We start from the raw sequence: 23,622 nt of genomic DNA on the forward strand, positions 1-23,622 counted from the left end.
AGTCAGAGGCAGAGGAAGATCCAATTACGTTAGTGGAGTGCACATCTCATTTGTTGAATGAGCTCTGCCCTTGGCCAGCTGGGCATGGCCAATGTTTTAAACTGATTTCCTTTGTATTTTGTGACTCTTTAAGAATGTAAATTTCCCTGAACCTGTTTGTTGATTTCCTTGCAAAGATGTTAATCCAACATCAGTATGGCTTTGGACAAACAAATCATGGACCTTCATTTCCCTATTCATACAGTAATTTGGTTTTTGATATAGAATTCCTAACCTTTCAGTACTTTATTTCTAAGTGTCTGATGCCACTTTAAAGAACCTCAGGCTATGCTCTTTCTGAAAATGAACTAATTTAACAATAATTTGTAAAGGACTTTTAAAAAGTAATTTTACTTTTAGAATTTTATCTGAAGAAGTAGTCATAAATTTGATCAGAGTTTCATTTACAATTATGCTCATCTTAGAATTATAAATAATAATTAAAAGGTCAGAAACAATTTAAATAATCAATAGTAAGAAAGGTTAAATAAATTCACATACTTATATATTTGAATATTATAATATTAGGATATATTTTAATATGGAAATAAAAATGCCAACAACCATTGGAAATGAATATTTCCTAAAAAAAGATAACGAGGAAAACATTTTATAATTCAGTGTTAATTTTTTAATAATCTCAATCTATAAAATACATTTGTTCATGGAAAGGAAAGCTAAAGGAAATAAAAACATAACTTGTAATTATCTCTGAGTTATGAGATTAGTCTATTTTTTTTATATCTGTCATTACTTTCAAAGTCAATGCATATGTAGTTCTTTTTGCAGCCAGTGAATTTCACTTTTTTCCTCCCCTCCCCCTCCCTTTATTACATACTAGAGGCCCGATGCATGAAAATTCATACAAGAGTAGGCCTTCCTTCCCCCCAGCTGCTGGCACTGGCTTCCCTCCAGCACCCGGGCCCCGGGCTGGCTTCCCTCTGTCCTGGCTTCATCAGGAAGGACATCCAGAATGACATCTGGCCTAATTAGCATATTACCCTTTTATTGTTATAGATGTGTCAGTATCCCACCATGAATTGCACTTTTAGTCAAGAATGAACTCTAGTGCTATGAGTTTAGAGTCAGACGTCTCAGATTTAGTACAATTTGGTTAGACAAATATTTAATGACTGCTTTTTATGAGTCAGATGCTTGCCATGAGCTGGGAGTGAAACCAGGATGGGTAACCTGTCATTGAGGTAATCTCAGGCACTGTGAGAGCACAGGGAAGGAAAGGGTGTTTGGGAGGGAAGGATGGATGGGACATAGAGCTTCAGAAACCATGTCCTGAAGGTACTGGGTCCCAGTTCTTGTCCCACTTGCTTGCTTGACCTTGGACCATTATTTAAACTCTCAGCCTTTCAATTCCCCATCTGTAAAATGATACCAACACTACCAGCTCTCTCTGCTAACCCAGGTTGTGATTTTTGCAGATCGGATGGAGACACTATAGGCATGCTTTTGGCACCTGACAAGTGCTATCAGGGCAGGAAGTGGAAGCCTTGATTTAATGATTAACAGAGCAGCAAGGCCCGGGGCCACTGGGATGACAATTCTCCTGTGTAATGGGTGAGGCTGCCTCTTCTCCTTTACTCTGACCCTATCAGTTATTTTGTAGTGCGTCATTGCTCAGAGGAGGTGCAGAAAAAGCTGCTATGGGGATAGAATCAGTCTCTGCAGGAGCTCCCAGCTTCCACATTGTACTGTCTCCTCTGTCCTTTTTCTGACTTGGCTCTGGGGTGACCTTCTGAAATCATCATGTTTTATGACCCAGAGGAAATGGTGCTGCAATTGAGGACCCAAATCCCTATTATTTTGAAACTAACAAGCCCAGGTACTATCTGGAATCAGGCCGAGATACTTGTGGGGCTGGTAGCCTTGATGTTCAATTTACAAGTATTTAAGCCAAATTCTTCTGTGTCAGTGGCATCCCCCATTGGCCTGAGTCCCTGGGTCACCACACATTTCAGGAGAAAAGGGAGAAGCTGAAGCTCCTCCTTGCATGACCAGATCTCAGAAATTACTCAGGACTGCAAAGCCACCGGAGATGGGATTTGGTGTGCCCCTAAAATAGTTTGCTGCTTCTGCTCTTCTTTTGGCTAGTACCCCCCCTTTTCTTGCATAGAATAATTAGTTTGTTTTCTCCCTCTGATCTTTTTATTTTTTTAATCTCCTCTTTTCTTTTCTCTCCCTTTCATTTTTATTTATTTATTTATTTATTTATTTATTTATTTATTTATTTATTTATTTTAATACTCACCCAAGGATATTTTAACATTGATTTTTAGAGAGAGTGGAAGGGAGAGGGAGAGACAGAGAAAAACACTGAGGTGAGAGAGACACATCGATTGGTTGCCTTTTGCACACACCCCAACCAGGGCCGGGGAACCTGCAACCAAGCTACATTCCCTAGATCAGAATGGATCTTTCATTCTATGGGCCAATGCTCTATCCCCTGAACTAAATTGGCTGGGGCTCTCTCTTTCATTTTTGACAAATATTTGCTAAGAATCTATTATGCATCTGGGATTGTGTTGGGCACTGAGCTAAAACAGATTGAAAATGCCACCAGAAGTTTCAAATAAATGCTGTGGAATTTTTGGAGATCTGTGGCCACCAGGCAACATGATCAGGTAGGACTTCTGGGTCTCTCAGGTACAGCTTCATGGAAAAGGATCTTCTCAGCTGAGTTTGATAGTAAAGCAGGAACCTGGATATGCAGAGAGGAAGTGGAAATAGCCCACACGAGGGCATGGAAGTGAGATGGTGGGCTGTGCCTCCGGTGGCATAGTGAAGTCCCAGAGCAGACAGAGGCTGCCTGCCTTCATTTCTCCTCTCTCTTGTATGGGATGAATACAACCTCACTCAGCCATGGGATTTTCATTCTGTAGCATAAAACCTTTGCCTCCTCAGGTTCTAACTGTATACAATTGGGAATGTTCCAAAACGTTTAACCCACTGGCTGAAGAATTTTGATGTAAAAAGATAACCAAAGCAACATTAATACATGCAGTTCAAAAAGGTCTTTCCTTTTAGTCACAGAAAATATTAATATCATAATTAGCGATATGCATTTAAAAAAAATAAAGCCTGCTTTTTCTGTGTGATACCAAGTAAAAGCCATTTTATAATTGCAGTCCAACCCGTAAGTAGCTTCATTGTACCCTCTACAAGCCAATAAGTGCCTTGAGGACAGGGACTAGGTCTTATTTATTCTTCTAACCCTAATATGATGCTTCACAAAAGTTTGTTGACCAAGAGAGGGTGTATGGGCTGAAAATCTGGGAATAAGAATAAAGTGGTATAAGTTCCATTTTCCAGAAAGATAAATTGAGACTAAGTGCATGAAAAACTTTGCTTGGCCTTTCTGCCAGTATTTGACAAATTTCTCTTCCGAATTTTGGCCCCGTGGCCAGCTCTGCATGGTCTTGGCAGAGCAGTACCTGCCGGGTCTGCCACATGACTGCTCCCCTGCGGTGCCAAAGGATGAGGCCATTTGGAGACAATCACCTTCTGTCTCTGAGCTTTGACATCTGGGAGGTGGACGACCAACAGGCCTTGGCTCGGCCTCCTGGCCCTCAGCTTGCCGCATGTTGGTTGGAAGCCATTTTTTTTTTTTAGGAGAAAGCCACAGTGGCGAAGGCCACCTTCTGGACAAATAATTCTGGTCCAGGGGCACCAGATGCAATAGGGAGTGTGAGGCAATGCACAAATGAGCAAATGACTTTGTCTTCAAAGAGAACAAGGTTTTGTCAGAGTTGTGGTTGTCCTTTGCTCAATAGGATTGGCACTCTGTAGAGAAGCGACTGAGTATGATTTGGTTAGAATCCAATTTCAGTAATTAGTTTTATTCTCAATAAGGCGTGTTAATAGGTCCCATGTTGGGCAGGCAGAATCCCCAGTCTCAGGTGCCAAGTGCCAATTAATGAAATCAACATTCAGGTCCCACAGGTAAACAACCATTGTGTACCCATTGTCTTGGAGGTTGGCATTTCCCCCAGTAGCACAGGTCCTAGCCATATAAAGACTGTAAGCTCTAAGATGACAGGGGCTGTGCCTGTTTTCTTCACCACTGTGTTCTCAGTGGCCTCGCTCATCCCTAGCACCTGTATTAGATGTCAAAAACACAGTGATTCTTCCCCTCCCTTTATCCTTGCTCTTTGTAACACAAGCAAGTTTGCAGTTCTGGCCTTGGGACCTGCTTTGCCAAACAATGTGGCGGAAGCTACATAGTGTCAGTGGTGGGGCAGGACTTCAAGAGGCCTTGCACACTTTGTGCTCCTTCTTGGGCCCTGCAGAGCCTCCATGGGAATGAGTTCAGGCTGGTCTGCTGGAGAGACACGGGGCCTGGTCAGTTTTATCACTCTCATTGACAATCAGCCAATCCCCAGAAGTATAGCTGCTGAGATCCATGGTCGGCAAACCGTGGCTCACAAGCCACATGTGGCTCTTTGGCCCCTTGAGTATGGCTCTTCCACAAAATACAATGGCCTAGGCCAGTTTATTTCGAAGAAGTGGTGTTAGAAGAAGTTTAAGTTTAAAAAATGTGGCTCTCAAAAGCAATTTCAATCGTTGTACTGTTGACAGTTGGCTCTGTTGACTAATGAGTTTGCTGACCATTGGCCTAGATGACCAGTGTCAGATCACGGATGCATGAGTGAGTCTAGCCAAGACTAGCTGGACCCAATCTAAAAGGAGTATGAACTAAAGAAACGTGGAGTGTTTTAAGTCAGTAAGTTTGGAGTGGTTATGCTCCAAAGCTAACGGATTAACCCAATGTACGTTTGCTGAGAGATGGATGGATTATTGACTAGGTGTCACTCAATCTTAAGTACCTTGCCCAGCCACTCTCGTTTGTATTATTGTTTTACTTTCTTCCTGACACCGTAAGCAGAAGCGATTCGTTCCCTTATTGGTTTGTTTATTTTCTGTCTCCCTTTCCATCATATAAGCTTCATGAGGATAGGAGGGGATCTTGCCAATCTTACCTTTAAATTCCTACAGCCTAGAACTGTTGAGAGCACAGTGGGCTCTCAATACATATGATTGAATGAAAAAGTGAATGCATTTCATTAATATCATTTATAGTGAGGCTAGATGAGCAGAGAGCTTGAAAAATGAATATCACACCTATTGCTCTTGGTGTGTTTTTCTTGTAGGAAAATAAAAAAGTTTTCCTTGACCCTCTTAGGATCTCCGACTGGGTCTGAGAATTAAACTGGCAAAGACAGATTAATGGGAGAAAAGCATATACTTTTATTTAATGCTAAGTTTTACAGGACATGGGAGTCTTCATAAAAAAAACACAAACTAACAAGGACGTGCAGAAATGGTTGACCCTGAGTGTGTTTGTGCTAGGTTTGATGGAAAGTAGACAACTGGGTAGAATCTGGGGCCAAGAATCTGAAGTAAGAATAGCAAACTGGAGGGAATTTAGTAGGGACTGTTTGGATTCTTCTTCAGTGACCCTTTGTCTTTGGATATAAGGCTGCTCTCCTCTGCTGGGTTTAGGGAGGCACTTCTCTCCTGAAGGTTTTATGACCTGTTTCATTGGAGAATGGGGGGGGGGGGGGGCGGGTGTCAGAGTGACCTGCCTGCATCTTCTGTTTCCCCAAACTCCTTTAGCTTAAAATAGTCAGCATGCCGATGTGCCTGCCACGTTTTGGGGTAGCATGTGCTAAACCCCACCACTAGACATTTCAGACAGTTTTGTCCTTGTCAACAGTTACAGTCACTTTTCCTTTAGGAGGAGGGGAAAGGAGGCAGGAGAGCCTCAGATTACCCCTCCCGGATAACAGCCCACATGGCTTCTCTTCAAGCCCGGCTCTGACCACGAGCCACACTGTCATACGCGACACAAAATATGTGGCTGGCAATGTGCCCAGTACTCAGAAAATCTCATGTGGAGGGATTCAGCCGGGTGGGCTAGATCTCTCAATTATTGAGAGACAGTGTGTGCCTGCTCCCTCGAAAATTTATGGTTTGTTAGGATCTTTCTTTTTACTCCTCCTTTCCATGTGGGGCTTTCACATCAAGTTTCTCTTCTGTAGTCTGTCTTTTGGGCCATTTATTTGGCTATCGCATCAGCCCATCAGGGCGCTGACTTCAGGGGGTGAGTGAAAAGAAAGGAATCCAGAGGCAAGCCCACCTGCACCTCTTCCTGTCAGTGACATCGTCAAAAGCGATTTATTAAGCTCTGACTTAATCTCCCCTGGAGTCTAAATTTATCATTGAGAAATCTCAGACCTAAATGGGTACCCAAGTGTTTCCGGTTCATTTGTAAGATGAGCATTACATGTTTGAGGACAATGTCCCACACATTCTTCTCATATTTTAATGCCATTACTACTTGTTATTATGGGTTTGTACATTGAGTCCATTAGACTTACACTTGCTGAGCAAGCTTTGATAGCTCTCATTCTAGAAAGTCCACGGAGGTGGCATTTTGAAGCTGACACTTTTGTCTCTGCTCCCCATTTGTCCCTATCAGCGCCCTGACCTTGGCTTATAAGCAGCCAGGGCAACAGATCCTGGGAAAGCCCAAGGACAGGGATCAAAATGCGGATGACAGGAAGCTCAGCAGGAGGATATTAACACTAATTAGAATGCTTTTTCCTGACCACAGATAATGATGGCTTTCTTTGTTCGGCATCCCGAGTAAATCCCCTCACGCAGATTTTCATACTCTGAACCAACCTGAGCATCTGGATGGAACTGCTGTTCTGGCTGAATTACCCATTCCAATTAGAGAAAGTAGGGAGCTGCCTCCGCGTTTCCATTCCCCAATCATCTGTGATAACTGGATGTAAGGGGTTTTATGACGCTCTTCCTAGAAAGATGCATTAACTGTGACATGACCTATTAAGCATGGGCAGAAGTTAGGAGCTCAAGAAGGGAAGGGACACCCATAAGTATTGTGATTTGACACTCAATTTTTTTCTCCCTCACTGTGCTGGCTCTGTGCTGAATTAATTCCACTTTCCTCGTGCTCTTAAATAAAAATTTATGGATGGCAGCTGAGGTCCTTCTTAGGGTCTTTATGATTTGGGATTAAAATCCTTAAGTGCCTGGGTAACTCATTAGCATGTGCACTCTAGCCACTTGTACGGGGTCGCTGGAGGAAGGGAAATGAGGGAGAAGAATGGCAGAAGAACAAAGAAAAATAGGTAGGTATTTTAATATAATAATAGTTTAATAATTATTATTAAATTTACTAATTTAAATTATTTAATTTGTGGGGCATTTAAAGGGCCTCCTTTAAGGGCTAAAAATCGCACGTTACCCACAAGCATTGCAGAGTAAGCAAGCGTCTTGGCTAAATTTTAAATTCATTTGGAAAGTTAAGGTTTAAATATAAATTTAAAATCTAAATCTTGAATTAAAAATATTTAAGAAAACAAACTTACAAACAGCACTATACTACACAAAAATAATTCCAGCTGATTGGATTCGTGCTTGTTGGGCAGAACTAAGTGGGTGTGAAAATCAATGTGTAAGTTTGAACCCTTAGCCAAAACCCACATCCCAAATGCTTCCTCACCAGATGTCTCCTTTCCGCCTCCACCAACGAGGAGGCACCAAAGCAGGTGACCCTTTCCTCACAGACTCTCTGCCGTGCTGTCACCTGCTTGTAGGGACATTGGTCACGTAGAGACAAAACTCAGCACAAACACAAGAAGTTTTTACAATGCAGCTTCTTTTACAAGAGTGTGAGCAGGCCTATCCCTAGCTTTTGGGGATCTGGCAAAAGTGCAAAGGGGGGCTGCAGGCCACCCTTTTTTTATTTTTTATTTTTTATCCATTCCCTATTCTATCTCATACCTCAGGGTCTTCTTTTCTCCTGGAGCTGGGAACACCCCAAGTGGTCCACTGAAGTCCCACCCTCCCCATCCCCCAAGCTGTGCCTTAGCTGCTCTTTGGCTGAAGAATGTGCATATTGGAGATATGGTCTGCCCTCAGGTCTGCCGAAGAAGAGGTCCTCAAGGCCCCCAGAGACTCAGAGCTGTTAGCGCATGGTCTTCTGAGGTCCTGGGTGCCAAGGGCATGGGCTTCTGAGGTTCTGGTGTGAGAGCATACTTCAGGGCACTTGAGGCTTAGGCTATGGAGAAGATTACCTTGTGATCCATGGACTTCTTGCCAGTGAGGCCCTCTACAGGGCACGGGGTCCCGGTAACCCAGGGGTAAAGATTATTCTAATCTTCAGAGCTACCACCCTCTTAGCCTCCTGCCTATTTCCTGTGAATCATACAATGGGGTGGGTGTAAACATTACACAGTTATAGAATAGCTTCTTAAAGTGTTCATAAGGATTTCCTGGAAAGGGTACTCCTTGACCCCTCTTTGGCACTTTCCCAGTGTTTATTAAGTTTTCTCTCATCTCTGCACCTACACAGCTACTGTGTTACCTCCTAACCGATCCCTTCATTTTGGTTTTGACCTCATACAGCCCTCTCCTGACTGCAGCCAGAGACATCTTTAAAAAGTTAAATGCATCATGCCATGCTCAACCTCTGAAACCTCTCCATGCCTTCTCCTTTATTAAGATAAAGCTCTAAGTCCTGAACTATGACCAGGTGTCTGCTCTCTTCTCCAACCACGTCTTGTTACTCTCTCCCTGCTCACCAGCCTTCGGCCACAGTGGTCTTCTTTCCATTTCAGTTCCTCAAACAGCCAAGCCCTTTCCCACGCTAGGCCCCAGTTCACATGCTGTCTCTTCTAGGAAAGTTCTTCCTTTTATTCTTTGTCAGGTGGACACCCAGTTATCCTTCAGGCATCAGCTTCACCCCCTCTTTCTCAGCTCTCCAGTTGTATTTCACAGGAACATATTCTTTTCATTTATATGGTACATCACAGCTTAACATTACACATCAGACACAGTCTGTTTGTTAATACTTGCCTTCCTTACTAGACTAAAGCTCCCTGAAGGCAGAGGCCAGGTTAATGTCATTCACTTCCATACACTCAGCATTATCATGGTGATTTTCACATAGTAGCTGCTCAATAAATCTAATGCTTTCTGAAATGAAACACGTAGGTAATAAATCTGATGAGAGCAGAGATTAAGAAATATTTATCATTTTAATGTGTGGTTCAGTGGTTGAGTGTCAACCTGTGAAGCAGGAAGTCACAGTTCAATTCCCAGTCAGGGCACATGCCCAGATTGCAGGCTCGATCTCTAGTGGGGGGCATGCAGAAGGCATCTGGTCAATAATTCTCTCTCATTGATATTTCCATTTCTCTCCTTTTCTGAAATCAATAAAAAAATGTTTGTTTGTTTGTTTGTTTTTAAAGAAACATTTATCTGGAAAACTATGTAAAATGGATTTTAGTTGGAGAGAGACTGGTGTATTAGTAGTTTACGAGGGCTGCCATAACAACGTACCACAAACTGGGACCTTAAAATAAGAAAAATATGTCCCATCACAGTTATGGAGGTAAGAAGTCTGAAATCAAGGAGTCAGTGGGGCCAAGTCCCAGGGGAGGATCCTTCCTTGCCTCTTCCAGCGCCTGGTGGCTGCCAGCAGTCCTTGGAGTTCCTTGGCTGGTGGCGGCTTCACTCCAGTCCCACCTGTGCTGTCACCCAGCATCTCCCTGAGGGTGTGCCCGCTCTGTGTCTCTTCTCTTCTTATGGCCTAATCTATTCCAATGTGACTTCATCTTAACTAATTACACCTTTAAGAACCCTATTTCCAAATAAGGTCACATTCTGAGGCCCTCGGTGGGCATGAGTTTTTGGGAGCCACTCTTCCACCCAGTATGCTGGAGGTATCAGGAAACCAGTGTGCAATATTCCAGGAAGGAGATTAACAAGGCCCAAACTATATTGTGATGAGAATCAAGAGGAAAGGGTTAGGAACAAGTGACGTTTAAGAAATGTTGAACCAGCCGAAACTGGTTTGGCCCAGTGGACAGAGCGGTGGCCTGTGGATGAAAGGTCCCAGGTTCCATTCCGGTCAAGGGCACGTACTTTGGTTGTGGGCACATCCCCAGTAGGGGGTGTGCAGGAGGCAGCTGACTGATGTTTCTCTCTCATCAATGTTTCTAACTTTCTATCCCTCTCCCTTCCTCTCTCTGTAAAAAAAAAAAAAAAAAAAAAAAAAAAAAAAAAAAAAAAAAAAAAAAAAAATCAATTATATATATATATATATATATATATATATATATATATATATATTAATATATTTTATTGATTTTGTACAGAGGAAGGGAGAGAGATAGTTAGAAACATCGATGAGAGAGAGTCATCGATCAGCTGCCTCTTGCACACCCCCTACTGGGGATATGCCCGTAACCAAGGTACATGCCCTTGACCGGAATCGAACCCGGGTCCCTTCAGTCCCCAAGCCGACGCTCTATCCATTGAGCCAAACCGGTTTCGGCTAAAATATATTTTTTTTAAAAAAGAAAGAAAAAGAAATGATGAGCCATAAAATTTCAGAGCTGGAAGAGACCTTACTGGCATTTAGGACTAGTGATTCCCAAGTTAAGCTTCTTATACCCTTCAAATGAGGTGCCTCAGGGGTAGCTAGGAAGTGTGTATGTGTGTGGGTTTGGGTGTGTGTGTGTGTGGGGGGGGGCATAAGGAAGCTTTTCCGGGTCTACTATCACTTGTTTAATCAGAACAATTCTAATTTTATTTCCTTTCCAAGACTAATTTTACATGTTCACATAAGATTTAAAGATCAGTTTTGTTAAAAATTTTATCTAAATCTCTGATTTCACCCATCAGGAAATTGTAGCAAGTAAAGGAACAAGATAGTGATTGTAAAGTAAATTGCAAGTATGGATCATTGGATTTAAGAACATGGGGGGAGGCAATCAGTGTCATGAAAGAGAAGAGGTTTAAACCTTGTGAAATACAAGGGGAAAACAAAGGGCAACGGTCTTTGTTCCTATAAACCTCAGTTTTTCTGGACAGAGACGTGGGTTTGGCCCTGTCCCTGGAGAGGGGCCACAGAACACGGTGGAGGGAGGCAGCAATTCTGAGCGTAAGTCTGTCCTGTCCAGGCCTCTGAGCCACAGACTGGACGCGGGGATGAAGGAGATGAAACATGGGTGGTATCTAGGTTTCACCAGCGAAAGATGAAGAAACAGGATAATGTGGCAATGGGAAGCAGTGGTCTGGACACAGATCTAGGTAACAGAGGATGCTTTTCTGTTTTGTACAAACAGGATTTGAAGTGACAATGAAAAACTAAAACTTTGCCCCAACAGGTTTGGCTCAGTGGATAGAGCGTCGGCCCTCGGACTGAAAGGTCCCAGGTTTGATTCCGGTCAAGGGCATGTACTTTGGTTGCAGGCACATTCCCAGTAGGGGATGTACAGGAGGCAGTTGATTGATGTTTCTAATTTTCTATCTCTCTCCCTTCCTCTCTGTTAAAAATCAATGAAATCTATAAACACACACACACACAAACAAACTAAAACTTTGACAAGTAAACCTAAAAGAATTAAGTCACTGCTATTGTATTTTGCAGCCCCTAGCACAGCACTAGGCATGTAGTAATGGGATGAATGAATGAATAAAAGCTATAAGTACAAATATCTGATTTCTTTAGATTCCAAATTTTAATTTATTTAAAAGCACTTTTAATTAATGTTAAAATTAATTAATTAATGCAAAGACTGCCTTAGCCTATAAGAGCATATTACACTTTAAATAGACTTTAACATTTAAATCTTCTTATGGAAGCAATTCACGTGCCCATCAATAGATGATGGATAAAAAAAGCTGTGGTCAATATATATAATGGAATATTACTCGGTCATAAAAAAGAATGAAATCTAATTATTTGTAACAGGACCTAGAGGGTAATATGCTAAGTGAAATAAGTCAGTAAGAGAAAGACAAATATCATGTGATTTCACTTACATGTAGAATCTAAATAACAAAACAAACAAAATCAGACTCATAGATATACATAGAAGGGAGGGGCTTGAGAAACTGGGTGAAAAGGTGAAGCGATTGAGAAGTACAGATTGGTAATTACAAAATAGTCATGGGGATGTAAAGTACAGCTTAGGGAATATAATCAATAATATTGTAATAACTATGAATGGTGCCAGGTGGGTACTTAAACTATCGTAGGAATCACCTTGTGAAGTGTATGAATGTCTGACTATTATGCCATACACCCGATACTAATACAAAATAATATTGAATTTAAATCTAATTTGAAAAACAAAATAAAAAAAAAATTTCCTCACTTCCATTAGTCACATGTATCATGATAGTTATCCCGTTCATTGCTTTAAATCTTCTTCCCACTATATAAATATTCGGTAAGTTAAAGTTATATCAGGTGTTAAAGATGCATTTTCTTTAAGACCTCCGTTTGGGCTATAAAAGTGCTTCCTGAGAGACATTCAAGCCCTCTTACATTTTAAGAGTAAAGAAACAGCTTGTACTGACTTTAAAAACCTTCACTAAAGAACCAGTTTCCTATTTTACTTTGGAAGTTTGCAACAGTCATTGAGGTGCTGCTCAGAACTTTCTTCAAGAAAGAGCTTGCCTTGTTACCCAACTAGCTGTCAGTCTCCAGGTGTGAGCGCCTCCAGGCCCAGCCCAGCTTTCTAGCAGAGACCACTGTGCCTGCTCTTCCTAGGCAGCCCTCTGCCAATGATGGAGTACCATGGCTGGGTCATTTCTGCCCAATGTGGGACTTCTACCAATATTGTAATAACTATAAATGGTATCATTTCCTCTGGAGCTTCCAGTTGGCTTGGCCAAGACGTTGTTTGACTCTGTTCCCAATCCTGCTTCCTCCCTAAAATCATAGTCTGAAGGCTTTCTCTTCCCAATCTCCATCCTTTCCCTTTGATCTTTTATGAGCTATAGTAGCCTCCAATGGACTCCTCACTCTCTCTCAACATCTGCTTACCAAAAGGTCCAACCAATGCACAGGGCTTCCAGTAATATCATAATATAAAATTAAAATATCAGGCCCTACAAGTTTGGCTCAGTGGATAGAACATCAGCCTATGGACTGAAAGGTTCCAGGTTGGATTCCAGTCAAGGGCATATGCCTGGGTCTCAGGCTTGATCCCCAGTAGGGGTGTGCAGGAGGCAGCTGATCAATGATTCTCTCTCATCATTGATGTTTCTATCTCTCTCTTCATCTCCCTGCCACTCTGAAATCAATAAAAATATATTTAAAAAAATAAATAAAATTAAAACGTTAGAATTGTATATATTTTGTTGTTTCAATTTTTTCTTCCTAACTCATTCTGTCTGAAATTTCTAGTAGCTCAATTTATAAGGCCTATTTCTCATATGAATAATTCCAGAAGAAGAAAAATTCCTTTGTTGATAGTCTGTAAGTTCCATGAGACCTGAGGTTTTATTTGTTATGGTCACATCCCAGCACTTACATACACTAGATGTTAAATGAATATTTGTTGCATGATTGAATATATATCTTGAGAATATTAGATAGGAGAGAAAAGATAGATATGCTGAAATAGAATTTTAGGCAGAGGCTATATTATTTTGCTAAGGCTGCCATAACAAAGCACTACAGCCTGGTGGCTTAAATAACAGAAACTTTCTTTCTCACAGTCTGGAGGCTGGAAGTCTGAGAGCCAAGTGTCAGAGTTTTGATTTTTTCTGAGCTTCCTCTTCGTGGCTGGTAAATGTCCGTCTTCTCCCTGTGTCTCCACATGGTCCCCCCTCTGTGCGTGTCTGAGTCCTGATTTCCTCTTCTTAAAAGGATACCAGTTGTATTGGATTAGGGATCACCTGGGAGGCCTCATTTTTAACTTAATTACCTCTTAAAGTTCCCTCTCTCCAAATACATTTACATTCTGAGCTTCAACTTATGAATTTTCCGGGGGCTCAATTTAGCTCATTCCAGAAGGGCCATAACACCGTGGCAATAAGCAACTCTCTGGCTTACAGTGTTTTAACGTGTGTGGGATGCTAATAGAAATAGAAATAAAACAATATGAAAAATAAAAATGATATAGATAAGGCAAATTATTAAAATATATTTTTTATTGATTTTTTACAGAGAGGAAAGGAGAGAGATAGAGAGCCAGAAACATCGATGAGAGAGAAACATCGACCAGCTGCCTCTTGCACACCCCCCACTGGGGATGTGCCCACAACCAAGGTACATGCCCCTGACCGGAATCAAACCCAGGACCTTTCAGTCCGCAGACCGACGCTCTACCACTGAGCCAAACCGGTTTTGGCAAGATAAGGCAAATTATTAATACTCTACCTCAAATGTCTAATTTATACCCAACGAGTAATATAAGCATATCTAAAAAACAGACAATGAAGTATAAGATAAAATTCCTTGGTAATTCCTGGATGGACTTGTGGTTCTCAACCAAGTAAATGAGATATCGTAAAAAAGAACAAGTTACAACTGATAAGTGACCCTATGCTTAAAACTACCAATACGTGCAGTATTTCCTTATCATGTGGATTGAAATACGAAATCAAAGCAGATAATACCTTTATCATTAAAACATATTTTTGAAGAGGATTTATATTCATAGTAGGACAATCTGTTTCTCAGAATAATAATAAAAATTATTAAATTGTTACTTATTAAGACACTAATTTTATTTTAACCATAGGAGAATGTTAATTTTTTCTACCTGGTCCCTGTTGTCTGACTCCTGAGCCTCTCTCCAGTACTTGGGGTACCTGTCCACACTGGTCTTCCTCTGCTGGCATTTCCCGATTCAGAGCCCTGCCTCTGTGACGCACCGTGGCCACCATTGTTGTGAGCTGCTGTATTTTGGGGACTTATTAGAATGAAGGAAGTTCTTCCCCAGCATGACATTTCCTTTCTAATACAATACAAAAATGGAGTATTTAGGGTAGACCACTTACACATTGTTCCCATTTCAGCCCCCACACTGCTGCCGCCATGTATGAATGCCTGGCCCTCCCCAAGATTTCCTTGAGGGTTTTCTAGTATGTTTACTTTCCCGTGGCATTTGAAAGACTTGGCCTGTCTGGGAGAAGTCCTTTCCGAGGCCCCAGATCCCTATCACCTCTCTGGGGCCCAAGCGGGCTGGCCTCTTCACGTCGGTCCATGACTATGTGCTGATTTGAAACAGCTTCACCCACCATGAGCTCAATCAGGCACACAGCCCTGAATTCCACTCTCTGACCTTGTGGAATTCTCTAGAACACCTCCTTGCGATGATGACCTGCAGTTCAGAATCTGGACTGTATCAAGGCTCTGCTTGGAATATGATGTTAAGATTTCTGCTACTAGTAAATTCTGCTTCTGGATTCTAAATACCTTGGGGGTAATATTTATGTCTGATTTAAAAACAAATATTGAGCTGTTAAAAGATAAATTGAGGCATATTGAAAACTTTGTCTATTTGAGCAACAATTGATAGCACCAAATCGGAAGTCGTTAGGAATACTCCTTGAGAGGAAAAAGACTTACGTTAGAAAGATAATGAAACAGAGAAAGGAAATTGTTTGATCGCCTAACCATAAAGGCCAGTTGGCTATTTGTGATTAGTTGTCCTTAGCATTTTGATTTCCTAACCTTGAAGCATTACAGGCTTAGAGTTTGCTTTGCTTATGTAAACTGCATCAGAGCCACCTCTGTCCAGTGGCTCCTGGTTTAATTACGTTAACACTACAAATGCCTAGTTCAGTTCAACTATCGTTTATTTAGCACCCACTTGGACCCTGAGCTGATTTAAAAAGAAAAAGAAAAGGAAAAGATTCAGTTCCTTCCTTGGAGGGTTTATAGACTAGAAGGAGCTTGTATATTTTTTCCTTTCTGCTCTGCATCTTTAAAAATAACCCAATTATCTTTCCATTATTCATTATTCATTATTCATTATAGTACATTTGGAAAATACCGAGAAATCAACAGGGGGAGGGGGAAGCTTTAAAAATCAGCCTAGGACTTCACCACTGCTAAAAACATTTTAATTTATCCTTTTTCTATGCATATACTTTAAAAAATATTTATAACCAGATAGCATGCACAATGTTTTAAACTGCTTGTTTCATTTCATACATCATAAACATTTCCCAGTAGCCTTTGTTAACCTCATTTAAAGAAGCTGGATGCTATTCCACGCTGTTGATTCACCCTCGTTTCCTTAATCCATTTTGCTGCCTGATATATAGGCAATTTCCTGTCTTTTGTTGTTCTAATGCAAAACTTTGAGCACAAAGCATTTTTAATATTTACGATTGTTTCCTGAAATTTAATGTCCATCAGGGGCCTCTCTGTGTACAAAGGAATGAGACCAAAGCTTCCACGGCTTCCGTCAGTGGCTTGGGGAGGGTTGAGCATCATGGGCCTGAGCAGCGGTGCCCGGTGGGGCAGAATCAGTGGGTCCTTGCCTTTGGTACTTTGTCACCTGGAAAATGTTTGCTCGTTTGATAAGTGAGAAGCAGTGTGTTGTTGTTGTGATTTGTGATTATTTGGTTGCTAGTGAGGTTGAACATTTCCTCATATTTTTGTTTATCAGTTCTGTTTCCTCTTTTATGCATTGGCACTTTGTGTTCCTTTCCATTTTATTTCTTATTTCTCCCATGTCTCTCCACTCCATACGAATAGGGTTTTGGCTCAGCCAGCAATTATTTTCAGGGCTACTTTAGTCCCTTGGGTTTGTCTTCCTTTACTCTGGACCCTGGTGGCTGAGGAGTCATTTTGTACTGTCATACAGAAGTAAGAGAAAGCTCACTTTAAAACAGAAAGTATCTGACAAAACATTTTCTTCAGCTTCTCCTCTAGTCTGCTCATCAAAGACAGAAGCTGGGCTTCTCGCCTTGGGAAGATTGTCCTATAAAGAATGAAGTTCACTCAGGGACATTTGTAGTAAGACCTCACAGCGGCAGCTCCCTAGAGATTAATTCTGACACCCAGGAGGCACCTGAAGTCTAAAAGGGAAGAGCCGAATTATTCTCATTCATCCAAAGGCTGGAGTGAGGTCCAAACATCACTTCTGCACCATTGATTTTTCTCAGGCTTTCGTGGCTCAGCTTGTGGCTGTAAAACACTATTCATCGCTTTGGATTAGGATTCATCTTTTGTCCTGGTTACTGAGTGTCTGGGGAGTCGCTGCCAAAAGTTGTGACTGGTGATTATCACTTTGGAGGAACAAAGCTCAGGCCTGGGGAAGATTAGTCCGTGAGCCTCAGCAACTTCTATTAGGGACCTGTCGTCTTTCTAGCTACAGGGATGCCACCGTCACCGCCCTCCGGGATAGGGGAATGACAGAACACAGTGGTAGATAAAAAGGCGACTCTGGCCCTAGCCAGTTTGGCTCAGTGGATATAGCATTGGCCTGCAGACTGAAGGGTTCCGGGATGGATTCCTGTCAAGGGCATATGCTTGGGTTATGGGCTCAATCACCAGTAGGGGGCGTGCAGGAGGCAGCTGGTTAATGATTCTCATCATTTATCTCTCTCTCCCTCTCTCTTCCTCTCTGAAATAATATGTATATTTTAAAAAGGCAACTCTGTTATCCCAGACCATTTCTCCCACATGATAGACCCAGCAAAGCAGTAAGATCTTGCCAACTAATACAGCCAGGATCAGCATACAGAACCACATTAGGGTGCTACCTCATTTGGTGAATGGTAAAATGTATAAGAGGCAGGTTTCATATTTCTACAAATAGGTGTCATATTTCTACAAATAGGTTCCCTGGGGTTCTTGGTGCCTTAAGCTTACAGAGTAAACGCTCTATTTTTAGAGTTTCACTTGCTCCCATGTTTACTGAATTTCAGGGGTCAGCAAACTACAGCCTACAAGTCAGATTTGACCTGCCACCTGCTTTTCATAGCCCAAGGGACAAAGAACAGTTTTCACATCTTTATGTAATGGTTGAAAGTATGAAAAGAAGAATGATATTTTGTGATCTGTAAAAATTATATGAGGTAATGATTTGATTTATTTGATGAAAAATAATCAGAGTACAATACAGGCTAAATTTGAGGGGGTGGGTAGGGGCTGAGAAGAGGGGGAGTTAGAGGGGAGAAGATGGAAGATATCTGTAATACTATCAATAAAAATGTATTTTAAAGTTATATAAAATTCAAATTTCAGAGTCTATAAATAAAGTTTTATTAGAACACAGCCATGTTCATTTATCTATGAATTGTCTCTAGATGCTTTCCTGCTACAGTGTGGCAGATCTGAGTAGTTGTGACAGAAACTGTAGGACCCACTGAATCTAAAACACTTATATCTGGTCCTTAATAGAAAAAGCTTTGGATCCTTGGTCTATACACTGGAAATATGGCTATAAATAAGGTAGACATGGTTCCTTACATCTTAGAACATATGTAACATTACTTTAAACATGGCCCTAGCAAGACTCACCCTTGATCCTGGCTTTCAAAAACATTAAGTTCTAACCAACTGGGCTACATTTATATGATTTTAACCTACATTGGTACCACCTTATGTACTCTGGTTATTTTTCATCAAATCAAATCAACTAATTATGTTAGACTGCAAAGATCTTCTGCATTTAAGATATTAAACTAGTTGGGAAGCAAAATTTATTTAAAAGTAAAAAAAGAATAATGATAATGGCACACCCACTAGCTGCTTTTAACTTTTCTCTCTGTGCTAGCCCACATGCTGCAGACTTTATGTGCTAAGTATTTAGGACAGAAAAGCTCCCTTTGGCCTGTTAGAGACTGAGTAGGCTTATCAGAGGAAGAAACCCCAGATATTGGTCTAGATTTCCTCCTTCAAATCCAGGGGCCTAACAAGTTGTCTCTTATGGACGAAAGGCAAATGGCCTTTAGGTCTCTTTCCCAAATCCAATGATTTGGCAGTATTTCTGCTTTTACCCTCATAAGCAGAAGCTTCCCTGTGCTGGTGACACAGGGAGTCCGGTGTGGGAGCTTCTCACCAGCTTGTAAGGTGGGGATCTGCGGTCCCCTAAGTGGGGAAGCAAGACTCAGGGGTATTAAATAACAGGAAAATTGGGTAGGCTGCTGGAAACTTTACGTTTTTTAGATGTAAGGAAGTTGGAAAGTCAGAATCATTTAGCTAACTTCCCAGCATTTTCTAGAACACCAAAGAGCTGCATCTTCCACTATCCTGGGAACAATTTTCATATCTGCCTGAGTTAGGGTGCTCAATAAATGGTTTAATAAAAGAATGTCTGAAAGAATGAAGGAAGAAAGCCAACTCACACACAAACATTCATCAGAATGCTTAGAGCACAGTGTGCTCTCAGGAATGGGAATTTATGAGTGTCTATTAATTTGCATATTTGACACTTATTAAACTCCTACTATGTTCCAGACATTGAAAGACATTTATTTTAATGACTAATAGTGAAGATCTTTTTGAAATGTCAGTGTCTGCTTTGTCACTTTAAAAATCACAAATAGGTCGAAGCCAGTTTGGCTCAGTGGAAGAGCGTCGGCCTGGGGACTGAAGGGTCCAGGGTTCGATTCCGGTCAAGGGCATGTACATTGGTTGCGGGCACATCCCCGGTGGGGGGTGTGCAGGAGGCAGCTGGTCGATGTTTCTCTCTCATCGACGTTTCTAACTCTCTATCCCTCTCAATTCTTCTCTGTGTAAAATCAATAAAATATATTTAAAAAAAAAATCACAGATAGGCAATGATCCAGCATTGAACCTTCAAGAGCATGGAAGATCTTTTTTTTTTTTTTTTTTTTTAACCTCATGGTTATTATTCTGGCTAACATCATCTACACCATTAAAAGAGAAACATGATAATTGACTGTACCTTCGAGATGCCCACCAGCCAATCAGGAGTGAGTATGCAAATTAACCCAACAAAGATGGCAGGTTAATTTGCACACACAGGCGCCCCCAGCAGCCGAGGATGGGGCGGGATGCTTGAATCGTTGCCATGGCGATGACACAGGTGTTCTGCACCACCCCAGCTGCTCCAGGCCTTTGGGCAGCGAGGGAAGGCGGAAAGGTGGCTCTGGCTAGAGTGAAGGCAGTGCTGGCAACCAGGGGAAGGAAGACCCATTCTTGCATGAATCTGTGTGCATCGGGCCTCTAGTAGGAAGTAATAAAGTTATTAGTTCTTAAGAAGGCAAACTCTGGTGTCAGACTGCCTGGGTTTGAATTCAGGCTTTACCACTCATTAAATATGTAACATTGGATACATTTTGCCTCAGTTTGTCCATCTGTAAAACAGACAAATAATAATGCCTACTATATAGAACTGCTGTGAAGATTAAATAACTAAAGTATGTTGGCATGTAGGAAGCCCTCATGGTGAGTGGTAATTATTTTTGTTATCATATAGGACCCCACCACCTAGGAAAGAGCAAATTATGAATGGAATACAGAGGTGGGCAAAAGTAGGTTTACAGTCGTGAGAACATGAAACACAGTTTATTCTTATATTATTATTTACTTCATATTTATTATATTACTTATTATCATTGCTGAATTATTAGCCTACTTTTGCCCACTCCTGTATATTGAGAACTTGAGGACATACTTTAAAACTTGGTGGTTCTATTTTAAGGCCATTCACAGTATGTCTAATGGAAAGAACATACCCCCTTTATTTGTAATTTAACTTCTTTGACTGTGTCCTTGCCTGAAAGTGGAGATAGAAATATTGGCTGATGGGGCTCTTGGGAGGATTATATGTATGAATACGCCTGGAATTCAGTGGGCTCTCGAAAAAATTACTTTTCTTCTAAGTCAAATATGAGGAAGTAATTCCCTTTAATTAAGAGTGTTGATGAGTTGGGTTCTAGTTAATTGAACTGTAATATGTAAATCAATTTAATCATGGACCTGCTCTGGCAGATAAACACCGTGCACCTGGTATGGTTTGGTTGAGCACCTTTATTTGTTTGATTTTGAAAGTCTTTCCCTTTATGTAGCTTCTTTACATTGTGGATCTCTTAACTTAGGCTGTCAGCAGTTTGCATTTCAGTTGAAAGAAGGATTTTAAAAAGACTTTAGAAAATTTTAATTGTTGAACTCAATAGGGTTGATTTAAATTAACCCAAGTCAGTTGCAGACAATGGAACAATGGGCTGGTACCTCTTCACTCCTTGTTTAGTTTTTAAATAAAAGGAAAAAATGGGAAGTGTTCCAAATTGAGTCACAGGCTGTGGCGGGGATTAAATGAGTAAACATGGTGGGCTGTAGGGAGCCAGATTTTGGGTGGGAACTGGAGGATCCTCAGCAGTCACCCTCAGCCATTAATTTCTCTTTGTGGGATATCTTCTTATTGGCAGCATGGCCTGAGGGAAGAAAACAAACAGAAAGACACGTTCATTATGACAAAGTAATGTTGAAATAAGGGTGGAAGCGAACTGTGTGAGTTGAGTAAGATTGAAGTAAAAATGCATTGAAACGAGGTTGAATAAAGGGGGCTACAGGGAGACTGTGGAACTTTGTCCAATAATAATTTCAAGGGATTATACTTGTTGGATGTATCATATTATCTTTTTTTGATAATTATGATCTCTCTATGGCCATCACCTTGAAAAAGGGACCTCAATCATGAACACTGTTGACACTTTGGGCTGGATAATTGTTGTGGGGGTCCGGCCTGCATATTCTATAGGATTTTTAGCAGCCTCCTGGCACCTACTCACTAGAGGCCAGTGATACCTCCCCCGCGCCACAGTGATAACCCAGAATGTTCCAGGCTTTCCCAAATGTTCTCTGGGGAGCAAAGTCAGCCCCTCATTGAAAAGCACTGTTTTGAAAGGATCTCTTTGAACTACTTTATGGACTTTGGAGGCTTCAGCATCCCTCTTAAACTCTGCTCACGGGAAGGTCATTCCTCTGGCTAACTTCTGCATCCCTGGCAGACAGGTGAAAACCTCCTTAAAGTGTGCGCTAGGTGAGTCTCTATGATGACTGGCTGTAATGCCACATTCCTAAGGCTCGGGGAACGCTTATTTTTTTTCCAGGTGATATGAATTTGGTCTCCAGTGGTCCTTGCACCTTCTAAGTGAGTAGTACACAGGAATAATGACAATTCAATTCTGTTTGTGGGTCCTTTACTTACTATCTGACAATAAACTAGGAGAAAGTCATGCTTAGTTGAATTATTAAAATAAAGCCTGTAGGTTATCCTCTTAAAAGAGCATCCAAGAATTATTCTTTTAATACAGGCATAACCACAAAGGGAGGCTGAGTATTGGTACAGTTGGGGGAGGTGAATTGCCAAGTGGAAGTTTAAGAAAACAAAGGTTTTGCAAGATAAAAACATTTACTTTCCCCTCCAGTTACAGGGTTAATGTTATTAACTCGAATGTCACATTTATGCCATTATTGGCAGCATGCATATAATTTAAATATTTTAGCTTCCATTATACAACTGGATCTACATTACTGACCTTCAAGGGTCCCATTCAGCCGGGATGAGGAATGGGAACAATCAGCCACTTCATGGAAGGGCTGGCCAGCAGACCGGGTTTCCCAGCACTGAGGACAACCACGACACAGGGCGGCTTTGGAGCTGCTTGGGACATGGCAGGGTCGGGGCAGAGAATGATTGCGGGGGTGTCGGGGGTGTGGGGGTGGGGGGGATGTTTTCAGGGCAGGAAGAGAATCAAGGCTTTTTCTCTTTTTGAAAAAGAGATATCCCACCTTTGTTCCAAGGGAGAATGGACTATCCATTAAGACTGGTCACACTGGGAATTTTGTTTCAGCTTGGTTCCTTTTGTTGTAACTCCAGGGCAGAGCAGAGGAATTCAGGGTGACAAGGGTTTGAGCCAAGATGTGAAAGAAAAAAATTCCTTCCAAGGATTTCTCCTATTGTCTCCTCAAGAATAAATATTTATAGAGAAAGTTCAAGTGAAGGCTTTTACAATGGACATGGCTTTAAGACTAAGCCTTTGAAAGAATACATGAAAAACTATGCTTAAATGAAGGGTGATCCAATTAGGCCTCCCAGGGAAAACCAAGAAACCTCAAGATAATTTCCTATCTAAAATCTAATTATGTTCTCAAGTGGACTAGGAATACCATTCTGAACTACCCCAGATCCATAGACTACAGCAAAGATGTACAGCCAAATTGGATTCTATTTTAAGTAATTAAGTTATTTCCCTTCACAGGATCTATAATTTGCCTTCAACAAATGTGATTTGCCCCTGCAAGATAAAACATTGCATTTTTTCCCTTCCAAAATGGATTTTCTGTGCCAGCAACAATGACAAAAAGTAGAGCAAATATTGCCTTAATTATATCTTGGTTACCTTTGAGTACATGCCTGGAGTGCTCCGTTTGTATTCCAAATGTGATAGGTAAGACTACTATAGTTTAGAAATTCTCTTTAAATGGGGATTGGAGTTGAAATTTACTCAAGAGCCTGGGGCTTGCACAATGACTAGTGTAAATAGCTATGGGTGCTGTTACATAAGACTCCAAAGTCTTGTGCAAAATATGAGCAATGGAGAGCTTGCTTCAGTCAACCTTTTTCCTGAGCCGTGAAAGCATCAGTTTAACTTTTATCTGCTTGGTTGAACCCTGGAGGTGCTGCTAGGTGTTGCAATAGATTGTGTTGATATTTGCATAGAAGATATTGTAAGAGGAGTATTTTCGGCATGGTTAATTTTATAAAGAAAACATTCACTTTTGGCTTTATTTTCAATAACAGTTCA

This window comes from Pipistrellus hanaki (assembly GCF_964339955.1).
Source record: "Pipistrellus hanaki genome assembly, chromosome: 8".
Taxonomy (NCBI): Eukaryota; Metazoa; Chordata; class Mammalia; order Chiroptera; family Vespertilionidae; genus Pipistrellus; species Pipistrellus hanaki.